The sequence below is a fragment of the Cebus imitator genome, unplaced genomic scaffold (assembly GCF_001604975.1).
Source record: "Cebus imitator isolate Cc_AM_T3 unplaced genomic scaffold, Cebus_imitator-1.0 Scaffold135, whole genome shotgun sequence".
Lineage (NCBI taxonomy): Eukaryota > Metazoa > Chordata > Mammalia > Primates > Cebidae > Cebus > Cebus imitator.
This window is the reverse complement of record NW_016107450.1, coordinates 575,198-602,363: the sequence shown is the minus strand read 5'-3', so window position 1 is coordinate 602,363 and position 27,166 is coordinate 575,198. Positions and strand designations below refer to the sequence as shown.

The 27,166-nt window shown below is 42.5% G+C and overlaps 1 protein-coding gene across 1 annotated transcript in view; it reads right to left on the bottom strand.

Moving 5' to 3' along the window:
* Positions 1-11,131, bottom strand: part of JAK1 (Janus kinase 1) — a 136,752-nt gene extending 125,621 nt beyond the window's left edge. The window contains exon 1 of the mRNA XM_017541530.2: positions 10,921-11,131. The gene's annotated coding sequence lies outside the window, so the exon portion shown is untranslated. The remainder of the gene's footprint in view (positions 1-10,920) is intronic.
* Positions 11,132-27,166: the final 16,035 nt, after the last annotated feature.

The following is a 27,166-nucleotide window of genomic DNA, read 5'->3' as shown; positions in this document are numbered from 1 at the left end:
TAAGAACTGAAGCACAAAGCAGAACATGACGTGCTAGAACAGCAGATCACACTCTGCCAAAGGACTACATGTATACATACCACTTGTTGGGGCAGGGAGGGGCAGAGAGAGAAACCAGGGACAGCTGAAAGGGCCTTGAAAGTTATGGAATTCTGATAGATGGAAAGCATGAAGCATGGGGAGCGGGGAGGGGGGAGGAGGAGAAGGAGAAGACGACGAAGAAGAGAAAGAAGGAAGAAAGGAGGAGGAGGAGGACTGAAAAGCATGGGAAACAAATTGAGGCTTGAAAGCAAAATAATGAATAATCTATTTTTTTGGCACATTTTAGAAGGATGGAAACAAGAGAATATGCTAGAAAAGTTAAACTGAGGTTTTAGCACAAGTTACCTTTACTATCAGACTAAGGTGGAGTTTGAATTGTTTTCTATAGGTAATAGGGGCTTCTAAAGGCTTGTGATCAGGCGTCAGGCATGGAAAGATAAATACTACATGCGCTCACTTGTAAGTGGGAGCTAAATAATGTGTGCACATAGACACAGAGTGTGCAATGATATATCACCCAGGTAAAGAAAGTTAAAGGAAGATTGTAGCAGTGAGGACAGTGAGTGGCAAAGTTGCGGAATAGGAATACCAGGGAAGGGGCCCTGAAAGGGCCTGGGGAGGAGGTGCGGTGGAGCAAAAGCAGAAGGAGCGATCAGGGTTAGTCTAAGGCAGGGGGCAGCAGACTCTGGCCTGAGTCAAATCTGACCTGCTGCTCCCCATTTTGTACAGCCAATAAGCTGATACATTTTTATGTGGTTGGAAAAAAAATATTTTGTGACAAGTAGAAATAGAAATTTCAGTGTCCATACATAAAGTTTTATTGGAGCACAGCCATCCCCACTGCTTTACATGTTGTCTATGTCTACACTGGTGCTACAATGGCAGATTCAGTAGTTGTGATAGACTGCACTGTGCTCAAAGCTGAAAATGTTTGCTGTCTTTCCCCTCACAGCAAGTTTTCAGACTGCTGGTCTAGGGTTTTCAGGTTGGTGGAGACGGTGTTAACAGAAACAGAGAAATCAGCCATTATTATGATGATGGGTCAGAAAAAAAGATGGTATCAATCTTGGAGCAGTTAAATGGGAGGTGTCAAAGGACAGAGCAAGGCAGCTCAGTGTGAAACGGAAAGCTCACCCCACTGCAGGGGCCCAGCACTGGCTATCCCCTCTGCCTAGTACATTCTTCTTCCAGATCATTGCACTGCCTGGCTCCTACTCATTACTCATCCTTCAGGGCTGAGTTTAAATGTCACTTTCCCAGACCAGTAGCTCTTCTCCCAACCCCCACCATCTAAGCATTCACTACTTATACCTTGACAATTTTCTCTGTTGCACTTATCACCACCAGAAATTATCTTGTTTATCAATGTGTTTAACATCTTAGACTGTTGACTCCTTAAGGGCAGAGACCTTTCCTCCCTTATTCCCCATCGTTCCCAGTGCCTTGAATAGTGCCTGAAACTGTGCAACCAGTATTTGGGGGAGCTATGGAGCAGAGAGGAAGGAATATGAATAAAAAGAGACAACTGGGGCTCAGGCAAAAGTGGGTCACCTGCAGTTTTAGGGAACATATAATATCTACCATTCACAGAACCTTTAGGAAAGTCCTCACTAGGGGAGGAGGAGAAGTGAGAGAAAGAGAAGATACTCAAAAATTTTGAGAACAGAAGACAGAGAGGGGGAAAGGAATTCCTTACTGTGTCTCAGAAGCCAGACAGCAGTAGGGTTGAGGGACATCTGCCAGGAACAAGGTTTTCAGCAGCAAGAACTATTTTAGATAACTAGGGCAGAAAAAAGGTGTTAAAACATGACAGCAAGAAGGTCACCGGTGACCTCAAGGAAGCAGTCTTATGAGTGTGAAGGTGGCAGTCAGTTTGCAAAGGGTTAAAGAACGAGTGGGTGGGAGGAAGTGAAGGCTTTCAAGGCATTTGGCAGCTAAATGAAGGGAAAGAGGAAAGAGAGGAGAGGTACTCTGGGGATAGCAGTGAGGGGGTGGGATCCTTCTGTTTTTTTCATAGGACACAAATCTCATCATGTTACTACCCAGTTTAAACACCTCAGCTTCCACTAATATATTATTAGGCCCAAAAGTAATACAGCACATAAGGCCCTGCTTGACCAGGTTACTTCCTGCCTCACGCCTGCACCTTTGTTCTCTCTGCATCAGCTGTAGGGTGTTGGTCCCACCATAGGTCCTTCGAACATACTGCTGCCTCTCACTGGAAAACCTCCTCATTCGCTTAGCACAGCTCTTTCACCCATCAGATTTCCATGCATAAAAGTGTACTGCAGAGAGGCCCTTTTCTTACAGTCCACCTCTGACATGTCTCCTGGTACTCAGTGTCATTGTAACAAACAGTAATACAATTTCTGAATTGTTTTTTTCAACTAGCAAGGAACTTTTCTAAGGGCAGGAGCCAAGCCTGCCTTGTTCTCACATACATGTGATCTACACAGAGTTGCTAAATAAACAAACATGAAAGCCTAAGAGCATTTATGTTTCAGCCAGCTTGTACATGGTAAATGGCCTGGTTCCTAAATCACATCAGGTGGGCTTACAATTTATGTTCAGGCTAATGAAATCAGACTTCCTCTGATTTCCTCCTACTTTCAACCAACCCATGTGAATGGTCATTCTGCGTAAGTAAAAACATGAGATTCCTTGGAGTTACCACCATACATCGAATGATTTCCCCCAAAAAGATAACCCATATACTTCGATGCGTGGACTTGCCTGAAATTTTACAGAATGGTTTTAACTGAACAAAATTGGTCAGTATATTAAGACATCATGCATATTACTTTTTAGTCTATGTTATGTGAATTAATGCTAAAATAGGTTTGCAGGTACACCTGGTAAAAAAGCCATTATACCTCTATAATATAACTTGCATCTGTCTACCTCCCTGTGTCTGATCTACCAAATTAATTTAGTAACAACATTTTTCTCTGGGAAGATATATATTTGGCAGGTTATTTTTTCCTTGAGTTGTTTTCTTTTATCTTTTCTCTTAGTACAACATAAACATTATTTTAAATTATAATTGAAAAAATTGTTATAAATATAGCCTTACTACAATCTGATTAAATTAACTGTGCAAGCATGCCTACAGATATAATTGTGCTTAATTGAAATAACTGTTGTCAGTTCTAACACCCTTAAGCCCTTAAAACATCATCAAAAACAAATAAGAGTTGCATTCATTACAAATGGCTGTTATCTATTTCTACTTTATATGCTCAGATAAGACTGGTCTGAGTCACCAGGGGTACCTAAAAGTAACAGACCTAAATTTATGTTTTAAATACCTACAGGTCATCCTTTTCACCAGCTGAAGTGGACTTTCCTACCCACTGCCCCTCCGTACAAATCAAATTAGGGAGCTTTACTGTCTTTCTCATTCTAGAATGGGAAGACAAGGAAAGACACAGCTAACTCCTTTGCTGTCAAAGCATATGGGATGAGAATGATATCAAGAGCGCTTTTCCAATCACGTGGCAACAACTGTTCTTGAGTATAATAATGCCCAGACCCAAGAAACCAGTCCAACATATATATCACCAAGAAGAAAATACATTTGAAATATTTTAAAATACACATCTACAATTGGGAGGAAGGGCCAACTCTTTGTATCCTTTTACATTCTAGGTAAATCTTGCTTTAGGAAAACAAAATAGGTATACGGAAATAGAAACTGTAAAACAGCATTCCATAGAAACTGAATGCGTATTTGAGAGTCCCTTTAAACTCTTATAATTCCTTACCAGTAAAACTCCCTGGAGAATTATCTGATTTATAAGATATTTTAATTTCTACACAACTCTGAATACAGCGTTTTACAAACAAGTATATGTGGTGCCTCTGCCAACAGCCCACAACTTGCTAAGTAAACTGAATCAGTGAGGTCAACACAGTATCTTTATATTGACTTTCCCAGAAAGTCTAATACATTCCTACCAAATTATATACGTTGGATGGCATTTTAAATTAAATAAAAGCACCTTTGTTAATCATTTTTTTCTTAAAAAATAGAGTAAAACCTAATCTGTCTAGCACCTTTGGCACTATGTAATAAACCCTTCTAGATTTGAGAAGTTGGCTTCTTTTTTGATTTACTCATTGCTAACTGAAGTCCTTCTAACATAAAATATATCTGCTAGCCTTTGTTTTATATCTACTGGTGGCACCTTCCCTGCTATCTTAAAACATTCTGAATATAATTTGAGGGTTGTTTTTTTTAAATACACAGTCTATTTACCAATCATTAAAATAAAACAGACCAGGCATGGTGGTTCATGCCTGTTATCCCAACACTTTGGGAGGCCAAGGCAGGAGGATTGCTTGAGCCCAGGAGCTCAAGACCAGCCTGAGTAACATAATGAAACCTCTCTCTACAAAAAAATTAAAAATCAGCTGGGTATGCTGGCACATGTCTGTGGTTCCTGATACCCAGAAGGCTGAGGTGGAAGGACTGTTTGGGCCTGGGAGGTTAACGCTGCCTTTAGTTATGACCGCACCACTGCATTTCAGCCTGGGTGACAGAGCGAGACCTTGTCTCAAAATAAAATAAAATTTTTAAATAGCAGATTTTTAACTCATACTGGCATCATTTCAAAATCTCAAGCATAGTCATTCAAACCTCAAAACAACCTCAGAGGTAGGTACTGTCTTTATTGTCATTCTATGGATAAGGAAACAGGTGTAACTTGCTCGCAATCTCACAGCTAGGATCAAACCACACAGTGTAGATCCAGAGCCTCCAAAAACAGACTACCGGAATCAAAAAACAAAACAAGACTAAAATACATTCAGTCTGTTTTCTACTCAGAGGTGCCATAAATTGATCTGATTTAGTCTCCTACAGCTGGGTTCAAGTTATTATTGTCTTCTACGCAGATGACTGCAGCTCCTCTTTTTAGGTTTCATCATCAGCCTTCTTTCGCAGATCACTATTAAGTAACTTTCCCTGAGTTAAAACAAAGATTCCTCACTGGTGTTTTACCCTGAAGAAAACCTCTTCTTTGAATCTGTCTTTAGAAAGTTGCTGAAAGTAGCTTCTTATTCTGTCCCCAGATCCACTTGTACACTTCCTAACCCCTAAATGAGATGTCTGAAGTTGCCCTTTTCTGCTAGAGATGTGAACTTTCACTTCATTTAGGCTCAACAACTTGACCTGTTTCATGGCTTGATGTTCATTACTAATACCAATCACCATACTGTGCTATGATTAACAGTGCAACCTCAAATTGCTAGCATGGTGACAATGGTGTCTGCTCTCCACTAAAGGCCCTAGATTGTTTCACTTTTGAGTTACGGTTCTCCTTTTCATAAATCAGTAGAAACTCCTTATTCACTTCTAAGATAAAAATTAACACTGCTTGCCTTTGAGAACATGTCTTCCTGTATTCATCCACTTAACAACTCTTGTCTCTTAGGTTTGTTGTATTTAATCTTCTAATGGCTTAAAAACCAGTTAAACTGTCAAAAAAATGCTGTATAAATTAAAAGCAAATCAAAGTAGATTTTACTCCACTGTAAGGAAAGCATGGACGAACTTCATGACATCTTGTTTGGCTCAAAGCCTTTCTTGTTTCCTAGCAGTCTTCTGGATGGTTGATAAATGGCAAATAATAAAGGGCATTTCCTGGGATGGCGAGGAGAGTTGCACAGTGGTTAAATGAGGCTCACTCTTCATGGAACTCTCAGTGCTTCAGGTCTTCCAATTGCTAATGAGGTGATTCCTGAGCTTGGAAACTTCAAACAGCTTCTCATCTTCCCCACTCATTTGTTCAACACAGGCCTCAGTTCCTAACCTAATACTGCTCACAAACTTCTGGAAACAGTTACAGTCTTCACCATCTGGACCCAACCTGCACGTCCTGCCCTACCTCTTTCCGCTCCCTCCCAAGAGTTTTTGCTCTTATCTAGTGGCCACTTCCAAGTCTGCCATTGACACCACGTACACGCCCACTTTTATGTCTTTGCTCACACTATCTCTGCCTCGATTTCCTTTCCACCCTAAAACAAAGGAACTCCTTCTCACTCCTTAAGGCCCAACTCAAATGAAGCCTCTTCAAAAAAGCATCTGACAAGGGATCCAAGCAGGAATTAGCTCTCTTCAGGGTCCTGGAGCTCTTAATTCCCACTGCTACTACAGTATCATGCACAATGTGTTACAGCTATATGCACCAAGCTTATTTCCAAATTAACTGTGTCTTATCCTTCTGCCAGGCACTTAATAGGTACCAAAGAGATGCCTGTGCATGCAAAGAGTGAATTAATCTGTAACATTAAAAAAGGAAAGATAACGAATAAGGGGAAGCTACTCCCTAGTCCACAGACTTCAAAGGAAGGCCAGGAAGACTTCTTGGCCCTGAGGGCATGTTCAGAAGACCTGAGGCACTGAGTTCTATGAAGCGTGAGCTTCATCTGACCACTGTGCAACTCTCTCCTCACCATTCCAGAAAACACCATTTATTATCTGCCATTTATCAACTATCCAGAAGACTGCTAGGAAACATTTTACAATCACAAAGATTTGCTCATTTACATGTACATATAACCTGCAACTATGAAAGTGAACACGCTCTCACGGTCTTCCACTAGATTGTAAACTCTACAAGGACAAAGATTTTTATATATTTTGTTGTCTATTCACTCTCTGAGACTCACTGCAAAGCTTAACAAGCATTTACTGAATGAATAAAAGAATGTACAAAATGCTAGTGTGAACAGTACTATTAAGTAAATTCAGTTAGTACAGATTAAAAATATCCCAACAAACGCCAGCTCTGTCTTCTGGCCACAGTAGATTTAAAAGAAATTTTCCTCTTGCTTATAGAGCAGGTCTTTCCTCAGGACTGGGCAGTTTATTCACAGAGCACCAAGGAAGAACATATGCCCACTGCCAACTACAAAGAATCACAGATCATAAACCCTCAGAAGTGGAGGTGTCACGGAAATGAGCTTAATGTTTTATACTTTCCTGTTGCCTTAAACTGCCAAGAATGCTGGTGCACCTCAGAGGGAAGAATACTCACAGGAATAAGTTTCCTGCCCCTGAAACCCAGTCATTTCAACATGACAGCTGTTTGAAATCCCATGTTACCAGAGGGTTTGTGAGAAAGGAAGCAACAGTGGCACACCCAGCTGAGCATGGGGAGAATAAGAAGCAGAGAGGAAACAAGGTGAATGAGAATGTGGCTTGGAGGCAGCAAGGAAAGTATTAAAAACAATGAATCAGGCCAGGCGTTCATGCCTGTAATCTCAGCACTTTGGGAGGCAGAGGCAGGCCGATCACAAGGTCAGGAGTTTGAGACCAACCTGGCCAACATGGTGAAACCCCAACTCTACTAAAAAATAAATACAAAAATTAGCCAGGCATGGTGTCATGCACCTGTAGTCCCAGCTATTCAGGAGGCTGAGGCATGAGAATTGCTTGCTTGGGAGGCAGAGGTTGTAGTGAGCCGAGATCATGCCACTGCACTCCAGCCTGGGTGACAGAACGAGACTCCATCACAAAAAAGTGGCAGATCTACATCCATTTGTCACTTAAAAAAAAAAAAAAAAAAAAAAAAAAAAAAAAAAAAAAAAAAAAAAAACCTAAAAATAATAATAAAAATAAAAACAACCAATTTCTCTGATGCCTACTATAATGTAATTTACCTTTATATCATAATACTTAAAAAGAAAGGAATGAAGGAGCACCATCCCTGGTCACCAGCTACTCTCTGCTTTCTCATCATTAATTCTCCAAATCTTATCTGCTCTTATACAAAAGAAATTGGCAAGGATGTGAGTGTACCTAAATGGACAAGGGAGTAGAGCATGAATCACTTGTTCTCTCTGTTTTCTACTTTCTTGTATTTTCTAATTTTTCTATACTGAATTTTCCTTATTGCTATGATGGGAAAAATAATCTTTGTTTAAAGAAATTATAGAGCTAAAAAGTGCATGTTCTGACAATAAGAAAATGAAGTACACTAAAAAAAACCTTTACCCAAATAAATGAATAACAAAGAATCTGATAGTATCAAACCATCCACAGCCGGCTTTTTACTCAACATATTGCCTTGACCCTGGTCCCCTCAACTACCAGTAAATCTAATGATTCACTTATGAAAAATACTCTTCATATTAGTTATGATTTGCATAGCATGTCACAGTTTCCATGCATTATTTACCTGATTTCCCCCTCAAAACTCTGCGAGATGGCCAGGGTGAATACTTTTATTTCCACTTTGCAGATGATGAAAATAGGTGCCTGAAGTGAAACAATTTGCCACAACATGAGCCCAGATTTTCTTGTTCCTTACTCAGTATTCCAAAACAGGACTTCTCAACCTGGGCACTATTGGATGAAGAATTTGTTTGGGATGGGGGGCTGTCTTGTGTGTTATAGGATGTCTAGCAGCATCTCTAGCTTCTAACCACTAGATGCTTACCAACAGCACCACTCCCTTCCCCCAAACTGTAACAACCAAAAATGTCTCTAGAAACTGCAAATATCTCCTTGGGTGCAAATCGTACCCAATTGAGAATTACTGGTCTAAAAGAATCTGCAAAGTTCCTTCCGACATGCCTGTTCTATGGCATGGCTCCATATACCACTGAGCCACAATAAATCAGAGCATCCAATGCTGCCTCCTCAGCGAGATTCCGTTAATAAACCAATTCCCCATCCACTTAAAACAATGGTTTTAAATGTGAAAATGAACAATAAAATTTTTTTTATAAATATTCACATCTCAGACAATAAATCTAACAGCATTCTTATTAGGACATAAGGACATACAAAAAGGGATGTGTTTGGGGGTGGGGGGAACACCAGAGGAATCTGAGAATTAGAAAACACAGATCTTGGTCTTTTGCTATGCAGTTATATACCTTAGTGTTCTCTTGTTCTCTCTATACAAATGAGTATCAACCTACACGTTCTCAATCCTTGTTTCCGTCAGAAGTATAAACCTTTAGCCAAGCTCGCATTAAGATTGCCTAAATTACAACAACTAAAACATAGTTATATTTTGGAAAACGTTTGAATTATTTTACCTATATCTAATGTATGCATTCTCTATAATCACTTCCCAATGGTAGTAAAGAACTAGTATAGTATGGAATGGGGGAAATCATTTAAACTGGCTGTATTCAGTGTGGAGTATCACACTGCAATCCTAGCAGTAAAAAAATACAGTTTTGTACCTACTTAGAGAAACTTAGACTCAGTGAAAGTGCTTAGTTAAAATGATATATAGAATTAAGAAGAGGTTATGATTCTTCCTATTTATAACGTCCACAGTCATTCAACTATGATGTCCTCACGTCTTTAAATGTAATCTGGATCTATACAAGGGAGACATTTTCTCCACATTACAAAGCACATTGTACCAGAAATGTCTGGAACCCTGGTGGTCTCCATTAATCTTCACCACAAAGTACAAAAGAACAAACACATTTATCGTTCAACGAAAATAATTCCCTGGTCTTGGAAAACATCAGAGTCACCAAAAGGAAAATCAAGAAACACCACATAATGGAGTTTTGGAAAGGGAAGAACAAAGATTCAATCAATACAAAATGCTCATCTTAAACAAAATCTATGGTGCCTACACCCATACGTAACCCAAATTTTTTCAAAAAAAAAAAAAAAAAAAAAGCCAAAACCCAAACACTCCCAGATTACATCTGTCTCTGCATTGTTCTCATTATTAAACTACCCAAGGGTTTTAATGTTTTACTCCCCGAAAGAAGTAATGACAATTTCATACCACTGTAAATTCTTGTCACTGAGAGAAAAGCCCTATGACTCGGGGAAAAAAAGTGTCAACGACATGTGTAGTGATGTATTCAACCAGAGGCAGAAGGCAGCTCACAGCCACGTAGTAAGAAGAGTGGCAGGAAGGACGGGGTCCCCCTCCCCAGGAACACACAGGAAATCATGGAGTGCAAACCCTCCAAAAAACGTGTGCACAAACACCTGGCAAACATCTCGTCTTTTATCTAGAAGTTCCTTGGTAAAAACACATCCAAGAAGCCCATATCCCAGGGACCCTGGGCAGTGACTTTGGAGGAGTGTTTATTAGTCCTCCGATGCTCCCAGTTGCCGACCGCGCGCGGACGGAGTTGGAGTTAGTGAGCCAGAGAACAGCCCCAGTTTCGATTATCAGTCTCTTTCCAGTGGAATTCGCAATTCCCCGGTGGTTCTCTCCCTCTGTTCCCTTTCCCTGGTCCTATCGCCCACGGTCACCTTTCCCACTTCTCGCTGGCTACCTGGGGCCTGGTTCCTAACAGAACCTAAGAGGGGAGGAGGCGTTTCCCGAGTTCGCAGACGCCCACCACCCGGCTCCAAATTCCAGAAACTTTCCCTCGCTGAGACTGCAAGGAAAGAAAAAAGCTAAGACCCTCAGCCTCCGTCCTGGGGCCGGAGAAGAAAACCTTTCTGCGCTCCCACCTCGGCCGGGGGCTGGCGGTCAAGTTCGCGGTGCAGGGAGTGAGGGACGTCAGCCCTCCAGCCCGCGCCTGTATCTCCGGGTGGTATAAACAGGATGTCAGACAGCGCGCTCCGGGCTTGTTTATGAAAACTTGCCGTGCGCGCTGGGGGAGGGGGCGGCCAGGCTTAACCGCTCCCCTCCCGGCCCGGGGCCCCCGCCCGGCGACCTCCCCGCCGCCCGCCGGCTCCGCGTAACTGGAAATCCCCGCCTTCCCCTCCCGGGCCGCGGGGTCCTGCGCAGCGCTCCGGAGCAGCCCGGGCCGCACAGCGTGAGGACGGACCGACAGCAGTGGCCGCGCCTCCGGTCAGCCAGGGCTGCTCGCCCCTCGCCTGCCGACCGCGGCTGCCCCGGCTCCTCCGGCTCCTCCACCTCCCCCGGTGACACTCACCACTTCCGTGTGCGTCTGGGCCGGGCGGCGCCGGGTCGCTGCGCTGGCCGGGGTCAACGGGCCGGCTCGCTAGGCGGCCAGCCCCGCTGGGCCCCAGCGTGCGCGCACCCAGGGCTGAGGAGGGGGTCGCGGCGAGGACAACCGAGGCTGGGCGCAGGCCCGCGCGATTTGCAGCTCCGGGCTATTCCGCCGCCGTCGCGGACTGCGCTGGGCGACGCACCGCCTCCCGCCCCGCCCCGCCCCGCCCCGCGGCCGACCCCACCTCGCGACCGGCCCCACCCCCGCGGCCGCCCGACCCGCCCCTCGCGACGTCACCAGCGGCAGCCCCAGAAAGCTAGGCGGGGACGGGCTCCCGGCGGAGACTCTGCGCGTCTGGCCTGCCAGCCCCGGCCCCATCCGTCTTCGCTTGAGCCGCCGCCCGGACTCGCCTAGGTTCACCGCGTCTTCCAGAGTCTAGAATCTAGAAACTCATCTAGGAAGCGAGGAGGGAGGCCTGTAGATTGGCCCCTCCCAGCTCTGGAGCCCCCTGCGCCACACCTTTGTGAGCTCGTGGCATAAATTCATCCCCCTCCTCCGTATACGCTCCGCTTCTCACCCCAGCTGAGTAAGAGGGGAACTAGTGAAGCACTAGACCAAAAAGAACTTAGGCGTAGAGCCCCCAGCTTCGACAACCTACTGCAGATGCAACCCATTCCGTATTTTAAAAGCACTTTACGTGGAAAGAAAAAAGCATATGCATCACAGGAATTAGAACTACATTCACTGATACCTGATGTATGCACAGCCCTTTTCATTTTTAACTAATAACCTCTCAAAGTGATAGTATCATTTTATCCATGAGGAGCAAATTATGTCTTAAGTATCTTAATCAAGGTCACATTGCAGGCAGGATTCATACTCCGTAGGGAGTCCACGGACAAATCCTAACAATTTTATTTCCTTAGGTATCTCTCCAGCCGGTTCACTTGTCTGTGTTCCAGCAACATGGTCCGAGCTGCCACCATCTCTCAACTGAAGGGACCACAAACACCTCTTAAACCGTCACTCTGCATTCACTCCAGCCCCCAGTTCTCTACAATGAACTTTTAAAAATTCAGATGTGTTCCACATATTCCTATGCCTAAAACACTCCAGCGACTTCCCCCTTAAAATCTTTCGTGAAAATCCTCCGAGGCCTTGCACGGTCAGACTTATGCAGCTTCAGGGCTGTGGACAGAGGCTGCCCCACCTGTGCTGACCTCACTAACCCTGCTGGACAGTTCCTGACCACTTGAGTTACTGCAGCTGAAACTGAGCAAGACATTCCGGGTATGGAATAAAGTCGAGCATCCGAATTAGGCTACTGGATTTGAGGTTTGGCCTCCACCACTAACCACCTGTGTTGCCCTAAACGATTCTGAGTTGACTCATGAAAGTTGAGCAGAAGACAAAATTATCTCCAAAGTGTCTTCCAAAAGGAAAGAGAAGAGGAGCAGAGAAAACCAGAGATCAAAGCAGACAGGGAGGTAACCCGGGTGCCTGCATTGTGGATGTTTGTGTGCAAGTCCTGTCTCGCCTGCCACACTTTGAACACCACCTCAGGGCTGTTTGCATCATTTTCTTCACCTGTTAAATAGGGATAATGTCTTCCTTAAAGGGGTTTTGCTGAAGGTGAACAATGATAATATAGCCCACATGGCATGGGCTCGGGAACTGGTAGGGATTTTTATTGAGCTGGACCATAAATAACCGGTGAGAGTAACATGAAGGGAGAGAGATGTGAAAGAACAGCATTTCAGGTGAGGAGGGTAAAGAAAAAGGAAAGTCAGGAAGGCAGCAGTGAATCTATTGTGCCCAAGAACGAATCTGGCTGTTCACAAAGTGGAATCAGGGTAGAAGGCCTGATCACTTGAGTTACCGCAACTGAAACTGAGCAAGACATTCCAGGTGTGGAACAAAGTCAAGCACCCACATTAGGCTAATGGATTTGAGGTTTGGCCTCCACCACTAACCACCTGTGTTGCCCTAAACAATTCTCCATTTAGATCCGTTCATCTGTAACAGGCATTGTGCTAGGTGATGAGGATTCAGCAAAAAAAAAAAAAAAAAAAGACTAGGTTCCTGACCTCTGAATGCTCAATGTGCGATCAGAGAGACAGCCAAGTAACAATTCAGTGTAATTCCTTGTCCTGTAATGGTGACCACAGAAAACAGTCGCCCAGCCGAGTCTGAGAAAGACAGAAGAAACTTCAAGTAGCAGACACAAGGCAGGAGTCGGGAGAAGGTGGAATATTCAGGCAGTAGTAGCATATGCTGGGTGGGTGTGGCAGCTCACGCCTGTAATCCCAGCATTTTGGAAGGCCGAGGTGGGCAGATCACTTGAGATCAGGAGTTTGAGACCAGCCTGGCCAACATGGCGAAACCCCATCTCTACTAAAAATACAAAAATTGCTGGGTGTGGTGGTGGGAGCCTGTAATCTCAGCTACTTGAGAGGCTGAGGTATGAGAATTGCTTGAACCCAGAAGGCAGAGGTTGTAGTAAGCTGAGACTGTGCCACTGCACTCCAGCCTGGGTAACAGAGAGACTCCCTCTCAAAAAAAAAAAAAAAGTAAACTAGCTAGGCATGGTGGCACATGCCTGTAGTTGGGAGGCTACTTGGGAGACTGATGCTGGAGGATCACTTGAGCCTAGGAGTTCAAAGCTGCAGTGAGCTAGGATCACACACCACGGCACTTTAGCCTGGGCAACAGAGTGAGATCCCATTTCTTAAAAAAAATATAAGTATTTGCTGTATGACTGGGGAATAAGAAAAGATGAACCCCATGCAAAAACTTATGCTTAAAAGAAGTGGTGCATTTTTGAAAGATTTAAGAAGGTTTTTATTTTAGAAGAATCACTGTAGAGCAAGGGCTGTCAACCTCAGCACTACTGACATTGTGGACTGGACAATTCTTTGTTGTAGTGGGAGTGTCCTGTGCATTGTAGGATGTTTAGCATCATCTCTGGCCTCTAACTACTAGGTGCCAGTAGCAATTCCTCTTGCTCCCCAATCACACTCCCCCACAACTCCCACTCTCCTCTTTTCCCAGCTGTGACAACCAAAAATGTCTTCAGACATTGCCAAATGTCCCCTGGGGTGCAAAATCACACCCAACTGAGAACCAGTGGTCTAGGGATGATGGGTAAGATTAATTGGAGGGCAAGGAGATTTATTACATGGCATTGTAAAACTGCAAGCCACAAGGGATGAGAGCCTGTCTAAGGTAGTGGACTGGGGAAGGATACTGTGGAAGATGCAAAATGCCTGAGGACAAAAGCATTGGCAACAAAAGCATCGGCAACAATAGCCAAAATAGACAAATGGGACCTAATGAAACTCCACAGCTTCTGCACAGCAAAAGAAACAGTCATTAGAGTGAATTGGCAACCAACAGAATGGGAGAAACTTTTTGCAATCTACCATCTGACAAAGGGCTAATATCCAGAATCTACAAAGAACTAAAACAGATTTACAAGAAAAAAACAAGCCCATTCAAAAGTGGGCAAAGGACATGAACAGACACTTTTCAAAAGAAGGCATATATGAGGCCAACAAACATATGAATGCTCATCATCACTGGTCATTAGAGAAATGCAAATCAAAACCACATTGAGATACCATCTCATGCCAGTTAGAATGGCGATCATTAAAAAATCTGGAAACAACAGATGCTGGAGAGGATGTGGAGAAAAAGGAACACTTTTACACTGTCGGTGGGAGTGTAAATTAGTTCAGCCATTGTGGAAGACAGTGTGGTGATTCCTCAAGGACCTAGAAATAGAAATTCCATTTGACCCAGCAATCCCATTACTGGGTATATATCCAAAGGATTTTAAATCGTTCTATTATAAGGACACATGCACATGAATGTTCATTGCGGCACTGTTTACAATAGCAAAGACTTGGAACCAGCCCAAATGCCCATCGATGATAGACTGGACAGGGAAAATGTGACACATATACATCATGGAATATTATGCAGCCATAAAAAACAGTAAGTTCGTGTCCTTTGTAGGGACATGGATGAACCTGGAAACCATCATTCTCAGCAAACTGACACAAGAACAGAAAATCAAACACTGCATGTTCTCACTCATAGGTGGGTGTTGAACAATGAGAACACATGGACACAGGGAGGGGAGCATCACACTCTGGGGTCTGTTCGGGGAAACTAGAGGAGGGACAGCAGGGTGGGAAGTTGGAGAGGGATAACATGGGGAGAAATGCCAGATATAGGTGATAGGGAGGAAGGCAGCAAACCACATTACCATGTAGGTACCTATGCAGCAGTCTTGCATGTTCTTCACATGTACCCCAAAATCTAAAACACAATGAAATATATATATATATTTTAAAAAATGCCTGAGGAGGTGGAATCGACAGTGCTTGGTGACTTGATTAGATGTGACTACTGAGGCAGAGAGAGGAATCTCACATGACTCCCAAATTTTCTGAATTGGTTAACAAGTAAAAATACAAAAATTAGCCAGGTGTGGTGGCACGTGCCTGTAATCCCAGCTACTCAAGAGGCTGAGGCACAAGAATTGCTTGAACCTGGGAGGTGGCGGTTGCAGTGAGCCAATATCACACCACTCACCACTGCACTCCAGCCTGGGCAACAGAGAGACTCTGTCTTTTAAATTAAAAAAAAAAAAAATAGGCACTTTGTAGAGAATATGTGTGATATATAGGAGACACACGATAGTATAAAACAAAATAATACAAATATTTCCTTCTAACTTGTAATCCATGACATCTAAATTTAACTAAACCAAATGCAATATAGAAGCCTCTTATTAGAAAATTATCTAAAATAATAATTACTACCAACCAACAATCATACAGTTTCAGACATAAATCTTCATCAAAAGAACATGTCCCCATCAGTCTGTTCCTCTGCAAAAGCTATTGCCTAGATAACAGTGGAAAAATGCGTTAGATGCAAACAATGATGTGTGCCAGCAGCACTAAACTAAACTAAAACCCCATTATACAAATCCTGAAATTTTATTTCAAAAGCTGGAAGCTGGAGAAAAAATAGCCTGTAATCTTGCAAACCTGATATAAAGCAGTCACCATTTTGTATATTTTCTTACTATTATCTTTTTCTAAAGAGCATATTTTTTGTATAGTCATGGCATACATGTCACTTTGTAAACTGTTCCTTAAACTTAATTGTAATTCATGAGCATATTTCAGTGTTTCTATACAAGTTTTCATAACGAATGAACTTTTTCATGCAAATAATTTTTTTTTTGAGTCAGTCTCACTCTGTCACCCAGACTGGAGTGCAATGGCACAAACACAGCTCACTGCAGTCTTGATCTCCCAGGCTCAAATGATCCTCCCACCTAAGACTCCCAAGTAGCTGGAAACACAGATTTGCTCCACACACCCAGCTAGTTTTATTTTTTGTAGAGACAGGGTCTCTGTATGTTGTCAGGGCTCAAATTCCTGGGCTCAAGTGATCCTCCCACCGTGGCCTCCCAAAAAGTGCTGGGATTATAGGCGTGAGCCACTGCCCCTGGCCTGATTATTTTCTTAACCTGCATCACTGTCTAACATTATTCTAATTATTTATTAATTTACTTGTTTTCACAACTTTTGTGACTAGGAACTTTTTCTGTCTTATTTCACTTTTCTGTTTGCAGAATAGAATAGTGCCTAGCACATAGTTTGGTACACAACAAATATTTCTTGTATTCGTTTAAACTTAAGGAGAGGGAATGCCTCTAGAATCACAGAGAATATCACAATGCAAACAAAAATCCACAACACTTCAACGTGGTTGAGTACAAGAAAACAGAAAACTTCTGCAGATATAGTTTTTTAGGGCAAATAACATGCCGTAAAATGCATATCAAAAGTATGACAGGGCTGGGTGCGGTGGCTCACGCCTGTAATCCCAGCACTTTGAGAGGCTGAGGTGAGCAGATTGCCTGAGCTCAGGCATTTGAAACCAGCCTGGGCAACACAGTGAAACCTCGTCTGTACTAAAATACAAAAAATTACCCAAGCATGGCAGCGTGCGCCTGTAGTCCCAGCTACTAAGGAGGCTAAGGCAGGAGAATTGCTTGAACCTGGGAGACGGAAGTTGCAGTGAGCTGAAATCGTGCCACTGCACTCCAGCCTGGGCAACAGAGCGAGGCTCCATCTCCAAAAAAAAAAAAAAGTGTGAGGTCAGGAGTTCGAGACCAGCCTGGCCAACATGGTGAAACCCTGTCTCTACTAAAAATACAAAACTTGGCTTGGCGTGGTGACACGTGCCTGTAATCCCAACTACTCAGGGGGTTGAGCCAGGAGAATCGCTTGAACTCAGGAGGTAGAGGTTGCAGTGAGCCAAGATCGTGCCACTGCACTACAGCCTGGATGACAGAGTGAAACTCCATCTCAAAAAAAATAAAAATAAATAAAAAATTATGGCAGAAAAGCCTGGGCAACATGACAAAACCATGTCTCTACAAAAAGTAGCCAAATGTGATGGCACGCACCTGTAGTCCCAGCTACTTAGGAGGCTAAGGCAGGAGGATCAATTGAGGCCAGGAGGTTGAGGACGCAGTGAGCCATGACCACACCACTGTGCTACAGCCTGGGCAACAGAACAAGACCTTGTATCAGAAAGAAAAATAGTATGACAGATAAAATATTGCTATCTTTATTAAAGATCTCATTATTACAAATTGACAGAAGATACCATGACCTAGTAGATGGTGGGCAAAGAACAAAAACAGACAATATTCCCCTACCTGCTCTTGCACATGCATATTGATATGTTAAAAGAAAAATAGAAACTAGTGAGAAAACATAGGGAAAATCATTAACTTCTTTAATAATTGTAAAAATTCAAAATTAAAGCTACAAGTTACGTTTTTAAAACATTAAAAGTGCAAACTATTTGAAAACTTATAGTGCCCACTGTTTTAGACTCTGATATGGTGTACATTTTTCAGGGCAGGGTAGATTTGTGGAAAATGCATAGAAAGTAACTTGCCAATATTGATCTATGAATTAATCTAAAATTATGCAGTCCATTTGACTTAATCCCATTTCTGTGACTGTGCTCTAAAGCAACTGTTTTAATATTCCATTTAGGATGGATGCAGTGGCTCATGCCTATAATCCCAGCACTTTGGGAGGCCAAGGCAAGTGGATCACTTGAGCTCAGGAGTTTGAAACCAGCCTGAACAACATGACAAAATTCATCTCTGCAAAAAATACAAAAATTTGCTGAGTGTAGTGGCTTGTACCTGTAGTCCCAACTGCTCAGTAGGCTGAGGTAGGAGGATCACTTGAGCCTGGGAGGTTGAGGCTGCTGTGAGCTACGATCCTACCACTGCACTCCAGCCTGGGTGACAGAGTAAGACTCTTGTCTCCAAAAGAAAAAAAATCAAATTAATATTTATTGTTTAAAAATTATTTGCATAGGCTAGGTGTGGTGACTCATGCCAACTCCAGCACTTTTGGAAGCCAAGATGGGAGGAGTGCTTGAGGCCAGGAGTTCAAGACCAGCCTGGGCAACATAGGGAGACCTTGTCTACAAAAAAAATTTAAAAATTAGCTGGGCGAGGCAGCATGCACCTGTAGTCCTAGCCATGAGGAGGCTGAGTCAAGAGGATTACTTGAGCCCAGAAGGTAGAGACCACAGTGAGCCATGATTGTGCCACTGCAGTCTAGCCTGGGCGACAGAACAAGACTGTATTTCAAAGAAAAAAATAAAGGAAATGAAAAGGGAAGAAAGAGATTTAAGGAATATAAAGAGAGGGGAGGAGGACATAAATGTTCATTCTATTTTTTTATTCTAATATATTTTATACAGCTAAATATTTTACATGTTCAGTATTTAAACCATATAAGATTTCGATGGATGTTTTGAAGTGTCAAAATTGCTATTTTTTTAAAATCAAGACTGCCATTTTCTCTTGAAAATATAATATTAAGTAAATGTTCACCCTTTGTTTAACAATCTCTTCCCTCATTTCACTTTGCAAAAAAAAAAAAAAGGAAAAGGAAAATCAAATGTTGAATCTCTTACAGCTGAAATAACCTTTGACCCTGATTGAGCAGATCTTTGTCTACATGCTCACTAACCCATTGAATCAGCTTCCATCTAAGGCGGGGAAGTGATTAGACTTACAGGAAGGAGGCCCTTTTCTATTGCTTAGTACCATGCAAACAGTAGGCTGTCTAAAATACTTATTCATAATGACAGAAAGTAAGAAAAAAATCTGATTAAATATAATGGGAAGGAAAGGGAATATATATAATGTTTTAGCTTAAAGGTATCATGTATGGTGTATAATAAAAGTTCAATAGATATTTGCTAAAGATATAATTCAATACAGAAAAAAGATGAAAAGCAAATGAATCATATATGTATGTATAATTGTAAATGTCCACATTACCTTTTTAGACTAAAAGTTTTCAGGTAATTGTTCAAAGTAGAACTTTGGTAACTCTATCATAAATTCGATACATAGGTATCACATATTAGGTACTGCCCTAAAATCATTGCTTGAGAAAAAACTTGATTCTGATTTGGAGAATTTCCTTCACCAATTTCTGAAGAACATCAGGTTTATCTTCCTCAGATACTTCAACTGTCATAAAACGTCAACTTCACTCTTAGTCTAAGTGCCCCACAGATGTGTAGTTAAGGTAACTTTGGAGTAATACCAACTTAAGTTTAAATTTCAGCTCAGCTCCGCAATTTACTAGAGTGTATCCCAGGCAAGTTCCTTATACATAAAATTGGAATCATACTACCCAGCCCATTTACCTTAGTAAATGGTTATGGAGGTTAGGTAAGAAGGTTTATATAAACTCACTATCCCTAGTATGGCACATGGATCTGCCCTTAACTAGCTAGCAGCTAGCTGGGGAACATACTATTCAAGTCCACCTGGAAACTTGTCAGACACTAGCTAGGCAAGAGATGTACTAGGGAAAATGCCCGTGAAGGATCAAGGGAAAGGAAGCAGAGGAAAGTGAGGAAAGCCTCCAAACCATGCTGCAACTCTGATATCTGTGGAAGTAGAGAAGGGAAAGAGATGATCAGGATAGAGAGTCAAAGACTGTAGCACAGTTCCAAAAAAGCCCTGGTTAGGCCAATCAGAGTCCTTGAGCCAAAGTGGCCACTTCTCACAGGAATTGCCCAGCAATTTTTTTTCCTTTTTTAATTTTGTGAGACGGAGTTTTGCCCTTGTTGCCCAGACTAGAGTGCAATGGTGCGATCTTGGCCCACTGCGACCTCTGCCTCCCAGGTTCAAGCAATTCTCCTGCCTTAGCCTCCAAAGTAGCTGGGATTACAGGCATGCGCCACCACGCCCAGCTAATTTTGTATTGCTTTTTTTTTTTTCTTTTAGAATCAGGGGCTTCACTATATTGCCCAGGCTGGAGTGCAGTGGCTATTCACAGGAGTGATTGTAGTACACTGCAGCTTTGAACTCCTGGCCTTAGCCTCTTCCTGACTTAGCCTCCTGTCTAGCTAGGACTATAGGCATGCACTGCAGTACCCCAAAAGAACTGACCAGCTTTTATATACCTACCATGCTCAGTCATCAGTATGGAAAGCCCAGCTCCGTGCAAACATGGTGGCGTATGCCCACGGAGGCAACAGCTGGGGCTGTCAGTCAGTCATGTTCCCACAGCAGGAGATCTGCACTTTCAGGTGGCCACATTTCAGGCACTGGACTGCACAGATCCACCTCTGCATGCATGCTCAGGGAGCAGCCTCTTCGCAAGTCCATGGACTGCTCTTCCTGAAGGGAAACTTAGGAGTGATAGGTTAATAGGACAAACTATGACCAGGTCTCAGGCCCAACCTGGTTCTCATCCTGTCCCTTTGGCACAGTCCATTTCCCTCACCTTTAGCTATCACCTTGGCAAGTCCGGATGGCTTATTGAGAGATGTTATGCGATGACATGACCTAAGTCTTCATTCCTCTTAGATCTGAGCCCTTTGCAGTCATACCCTTCTCAGGCCAGGAGCACCATACACACCAATCCTAATTCCAATGAGTCAAGGGAGTACCAGGAAAGGCCCAAGGAGATCTCCTGGGTTCCACAAATCTTCCTCCCTAACCCCATCCGCTTCCTTGGGCTGATGAGAATGTATTCTCCCTGTCATCGTGATGGCTGTTTTCTCCTGCCGGTCCCTGGAGACAAGGAATTCAGAGTGCCCTGGTGGCAGCCATAATTTGTAATTCAATGGGACTCTTTGTCTCCTGGCAAGAGTAGACTGAGTTTGGGGAACAGGATCTTTAACCTTTGATGAACACAGAGTTTTGGGGACTGGAAGGACAGTTCCCAGTGGGTCATTGGGAGTGATGGCAAGTGGGACCACTGCTATTTTGACCCCTTTTTTCTAGATTCATTTATTCTTTTTATTGTGGACACAGTGCCATATAGAGGTCTCTGATTCAATGCATCATCCTAGCTTTTTAGAAGGTTGCCTCCTATCGCTGCAGGTATGCTTTTGAAAGGCCATTTCCACATTCTGTGAGGTCAGCTGTTCTGAGTGGTGTTATATATGACCCGTGGACCCCACGGTCATGGACCCACACATTTTGAAATTTTATGTAGCATCTTTTTTGGCTACGTATTTGCCTCTAAAGGACACTATATTAACCATCTCTGCAATTCCTGCAGATTAAGCCACCTTGGCTGCTCCTCTGACCTTGTTGGTTATTATGGTAATTGTGAACTCATGGCTTCTGGGAGTCACATACTTCCAGCTGGTCTCTACTCCTTGACCAGAGCTCCCACCATGCCCATGGCTGTAAAGGAGCTCACCTGTGGGATCACTCTCCTACTTTGAGCAATGGCCTGCAGAGGAGGCTACTATTGTGCTTCCTAGTGACGCCAATGTCTTTCTCAACAGTGTATTCTTAATGGTCTTGGTGAAGACCTCAGTGGGTCTTCTGGTCTTACATGGTATTTCCATCCTAACATGCCCCTTCCCTCAACCTTTTAATCTTTCCTCTACCTTCTGCCAGGGCAACTCGGGCTTCTCCACTTTACCCGGGTTTAGTCACTACCTTTTCCAGGCTTCTAAAAGCCACCCCACAATAAGTTTGCCTCATCCTCTAGGGTCTTTGCTAGGGCATTAGATCCTGTGTCTTGAAAGAGTGTCCTTAAGTCTGAGCTCCAGAAATAGCTGTACTTCTCCTGGGCAATGTTCCTTATCACTTACATAGCTGATTGTATTTCTCCTTTTGATCTGATTGTTAAGAACTTCAGAAACCTCGAGGTGTAGTGGCTCACACCTGTAATCCTAGCACTTTCGGAGGCAGAGGCTCTACTCAGGTGGATTGCCTGAGCTCAAGAGTTTGAGACCAGTCTGGGCAACACAGTGAAACCCCGTCTCTACTAAAATACAAAAAATTAGCCAGGTATGGTAGTGTGTGCCTGTAATCCCAGCTACCTGGGAGGCTGAGGCAGAAGAATTGTTTGAACCTGGGAGGCAGAAGTTGCAGTGAGCTGAGATCGTGCCACTGCACTCCAGCCTAGGTGACAGAGCAAGACTCCATCTCCAAAAAAAAAAAGAAAAGAAATTCAGAATCAAATTTTAATTATACATCTATTACATATACAGGATACAGATATATAGGAACTTACGACATGTGCTTTATATGCTGTACTTCACAACAGCTTCATCTTTTTTTTATTGTTTTTGATACAGGATCTCCCTCTATCACCCAATTTGGAGTGCAGTGGCACAACCACAGCTCACTTCAGCCTTGACCTCCTGGCTCAAGCGATCCTCCCACCTCAGCCTCCCATGTAGCTATGACCACAAGTGCATGCCACCATGCCCAGCTAAATTTTGTTTTATTTTTTGTAGAGATGAGGTCTTGCTATGTTGCCCAGCCTGGTCTCGAACCCTTGGAGATAGCAATCCTCCTATCTCAGCTTCCCAAAGTACTGGGATTACAAGCATGAGCCATTGCACCCAGACATCTTTTTTTTTTTTTTTTAACATTTTCACTTCATACTGAATCTCCTACTTGCATTTATTGAACACACTATCTTCCCAGCACTGTGCTAAGTACATATGTGTTATCTCATTTAACCCTGGCTTTCCTACTGTGTGATCTTAAGGAAGATACTGAACTTCTATACGCTTTAATTTCATCATTGGTAAGTAAGGATGATCCTAATGTCCACTTTGTAGGGTTATAATGAGGATTAATGATAGTAGTTAACATCAGCAGTTATTAAAATATACTCAAATATTTTTGCCTAAAACAACTCAAAATATCTGATTTAATTATTTTGTAGGATGTCAATGTAGTAATGTCCAGAAAGATAAACATTCGTTTATTATAAAAACACTCAACATACAGAGCAGAATAAGTGTTACTAAGCTTATTTATTACAGCTTTAATGTAATTAAAGACTTTTGTGGTTTCTGTAATTAAGAGCAACATAACAGAATCAATAAAGCTTAAGACATAATGAACATCCATACAGAACACGTATTTATGTTTTTTTTTTTAAATAGGTAAATGAGATGATGGCCCCCTCTGAGGGCAGTGCGCCCGAAGATGCTTTACTTCAAAATCCATTCAGTTTTACAGGAATCTCAGATTGCTTTGGGCTGTCTTACTAGCCATAATAACGAGGCTTATTCTACTCCTGGGATTTAGTATACTGTATTAATAATTAAAGCATCTTATAAGCAAATGCTATTCTGACAACCAAGCCTGGGGCGCTGGAAAGACTGCTGGGTTAGAAAGCAGGACACTACATGCTGGATGAGCTCTTCGATAGATTAAAAAAAAAAAAAACTTAGAGCAGTCTTTTTAATGTCTCTGAGCTCAGATTGCTCCTTAGTTTGGATCACATTATTTTATGATCCCTATCAGCATCAAAATTCTTTGCATCTTTATTTTTTAACTTTACCGTGTCCGTGTACAAGTTAATGGCCACAAAATGATGTATGCATTTGAAAAATGGGGTAACTGAAGTGTAAAGTTTAAATTACATTCCAAAAAGCAATAGGAAAATAAATTGTAGCTGAACAATAATTGGCCAGGCACAGTGGCTCCTGCTGGTAATCCCAGCACTTTGGGAGGCCAAGGCAAGAGGATCACTTGAGGCTAGAAGTTCAAGACAAGTGTGGCAACATAGCGAGATCACCTCTCTAGTAAAAAAAAAAAAAAAAAAAATTAGCCATACGCAGTGGTATGCAGCTGTAGCTCCAACTACTTGGAAGCTGAGGTGGGAGGACTGCTTGGACCCAGGAGTTCAAAGCTGTAGTGAGCTATGATGGTGCCACTGCACCCCAGCATGGGTGACAGAGTGAGACCTCATCTCTAAAAAAATAGAAACAAAATGAAATAAAAGTAGAAAAGAATTAGATGTGACTTCTTCCCAAGTTCTAATTTTCTCTTATCCTGCTAGGAGTGTGATACATAGAAATTATATATTCTCAGAGGTCTATGGCATCAAACACTTTAACTCAATTCAGCAAATACTTATTCAGTACAAGTATGTTCCAAGCACTGTGTTAGTTTTTGATAACATGATGCAGGATACACATGATCAGTAACAATCAACTGAACAGCTTCATGTATAGGGGACTATACTAGGCCCTTGCCAGGGGTGGCTACCCTTCCTCTAGTGTGTAGAGGAAAAGGCAAGACATCCATCTGAAAAATAGATAATCAAGCATCAAATGGCTGATACAGACATAAATGTCATAAGATTTCAGAGACAGGAAACATCACTGAAAATCCAGACAGACTTCATGGAGCGTGTGAAATGTGAACCGAACTGCAAAGGACACTGAAAGATCAAAGAGGCAGGAAAGTGCTGGGCCTATTTAATTGACATTTATATCCTTCCCAGTATTGTTAAGATTAGGTTTATTTTTGTGTCTGAAATGCATGTGTGTTGTCTTCCCTCAATTTTAGGTACCATGACAGCGGAAACCATGTATAATACAATATTTATATTTGATTCAGCATGACTGATATTTATAGAGCACCTACTATACATCAGACACTGTACTAAGTAAGCTTTGGAGAAGAGGGAAAGGTCAAGGGGGAAAGAAAAGAATTGGAGATAAAACTCAGAAATCAGATGAGGTCCTTCTGTCACTGAAAGATCTGAGTAAACTTGGTTTGAACTCTCAACACATTGCCTGGACTGTGGATGTGTAAAGCCCTTTCAAGAATGAGCTAACTTCTGGAGGGACACTTTCACCTTCTCATTTCTACTCTGTTTTGCATCATGTTGCAGTGAAGGCATTCAAACAAGGTTCCCTGGGTTTGGCAGCCATCCCTGAAGATGGAGGTAGGTAGGAATCACAGCTCTGCTGCCCCAGTAGCTGCTTTCTCCATTTTCCCTCTCCCCTCCCTCCTTTTGCCCTCATGTTCTACATTACAGATTGCCTCCCAAAATTTCCAAAACCTCCCTGCAGTATGCACGGTGAGTTGGCCGTCCTCTAACAGCTGGATCCTTGGTCTCAACTTTCCACCTCAAGCATTTTCCAACCTATTTATTCTATTACACCTAATTTTCTTTCAGGAAGAAATCTGGCACCAGCTGCTAAGCAATGGTGATATTTTCTCCACCTTGTTACAGAGAGATAAGCGCACCGGTAACTCTAAGAGAAAACCACAGGGCTATGAAGGGACAGAAGGAGAAAGCATAGGAAATGAGTCAGGAATGGTTTTGGGGGCCTAAGTGGTCCCTTTCTCTGTCCCGAATTCACACCGTATTTATTGCCTATGTCACCATATTTATTGCCTTGGAAATGTGTCCTTTAATGCCTTCTATTGCTGTTTGTCTTTCCATCTGTTTGTGCTTTATCTCCCTGACCAGATTTTTTTCAGTTCCAGTATGGCAGGCTTTTCTGTTCATCCCTGGAATGCTCATGGCGCCTGGTCTAGTGCCTCCTGGGTAATGGGCTTCACTGATTGGTCTGTTGAGTCCCAACCTGTGGAAGCTTTATGATTTGCCTAGTTTCATAAGACCTTCCCTCAATTTTCCTAAAAATGCCACATGGCAGGTGTTTGACTTAATTAAAATAAATTAAAATGTCTCTAAGAATGCATTGAGTATTTAACCAATTGGCTTGAGAAGGCTGGAGATGCCCACTCAAGTTCCAGCAATGAGGCGCTGAAAAGGACCAATGTGTATTTAAGTGCCCCTACCTCCCAGCCATCTGCTTTTATTCTCACAATCACCTTCTGCGGTGAGATTAGGTGATTTGCCAGTGTTCACACTATTGCAGGGCAGGAACTGAAGTTTTTAACAGAACGCACCTAGATTCAAAGCTCCTGTTCTTTTCAATGTCTCACACGTCCAGAATAATAATGTCCCCTTAGAGATATTCAGGTTCTCATCATCATCACTAAGAAGGGCAGTTATCCACTAGGATACAAACTAAACAAACCACCCCAATAATTATTGTCCTGGAATTGTAAAAAGAAAATTGACTCCATGAACTTGAACAAGTGGCTTCACCTTTCTGAGCTTCCAGCTACTTATCTGCACATATACAATTCTACAGAGTTGATGTCAACATTAAGTTAAATAACACCGTCTCATACACACACACACACACACACACACGCACACACAATATCAGGGAAACAGTCTTTCTGTTAGCTGAAAACAAAGATCAATTGCATTATTTGAAGATTTCAAGTGGTAAGTGAAAATTCCTCTTCCTTTATAGAGTATAAAATAGGAGCTGACACTCAGGTCTGACATTCAGATTAGTTGGGCAGATGTCTTTTAATTGGGTTAACTCATTACATGACTTGGGAGGGGCATTAGCTGACTCACACAAGAACAGATTAACCATTAAGCCAACATCATGCAGCTACAGCCACAGTCCAGAAGGTAAACTGGCACCACCATCAATATCCTTTGAAGCCCTTCTCCACAGTAACTACCATTGCCCCTCAAACAGAGCACTTTCAGATTATTGTAATCAGCCCAAGTAGGAGGTAAGACGGTCTACGGTATGACCATTATAAAATATAAGAAACTTCTTTAGGGGAGGGCTTGGAGAATGGAACCACTCTCCCCATTCCCCTGATGACACCAAGTCCTGACATATGTCTCTAAGACCACAGGCTTGGTAGTGAACCAGAGCTGAGTTTTAGCTCTGCCTCATCCTAGTTGTGTGGCTGTGAGTAGTACATAACTGCTTTAAATCTCAGTTTTTTAATCTGTAAAATGGGAGTGATAATATTTTATGTCTTTTTTAT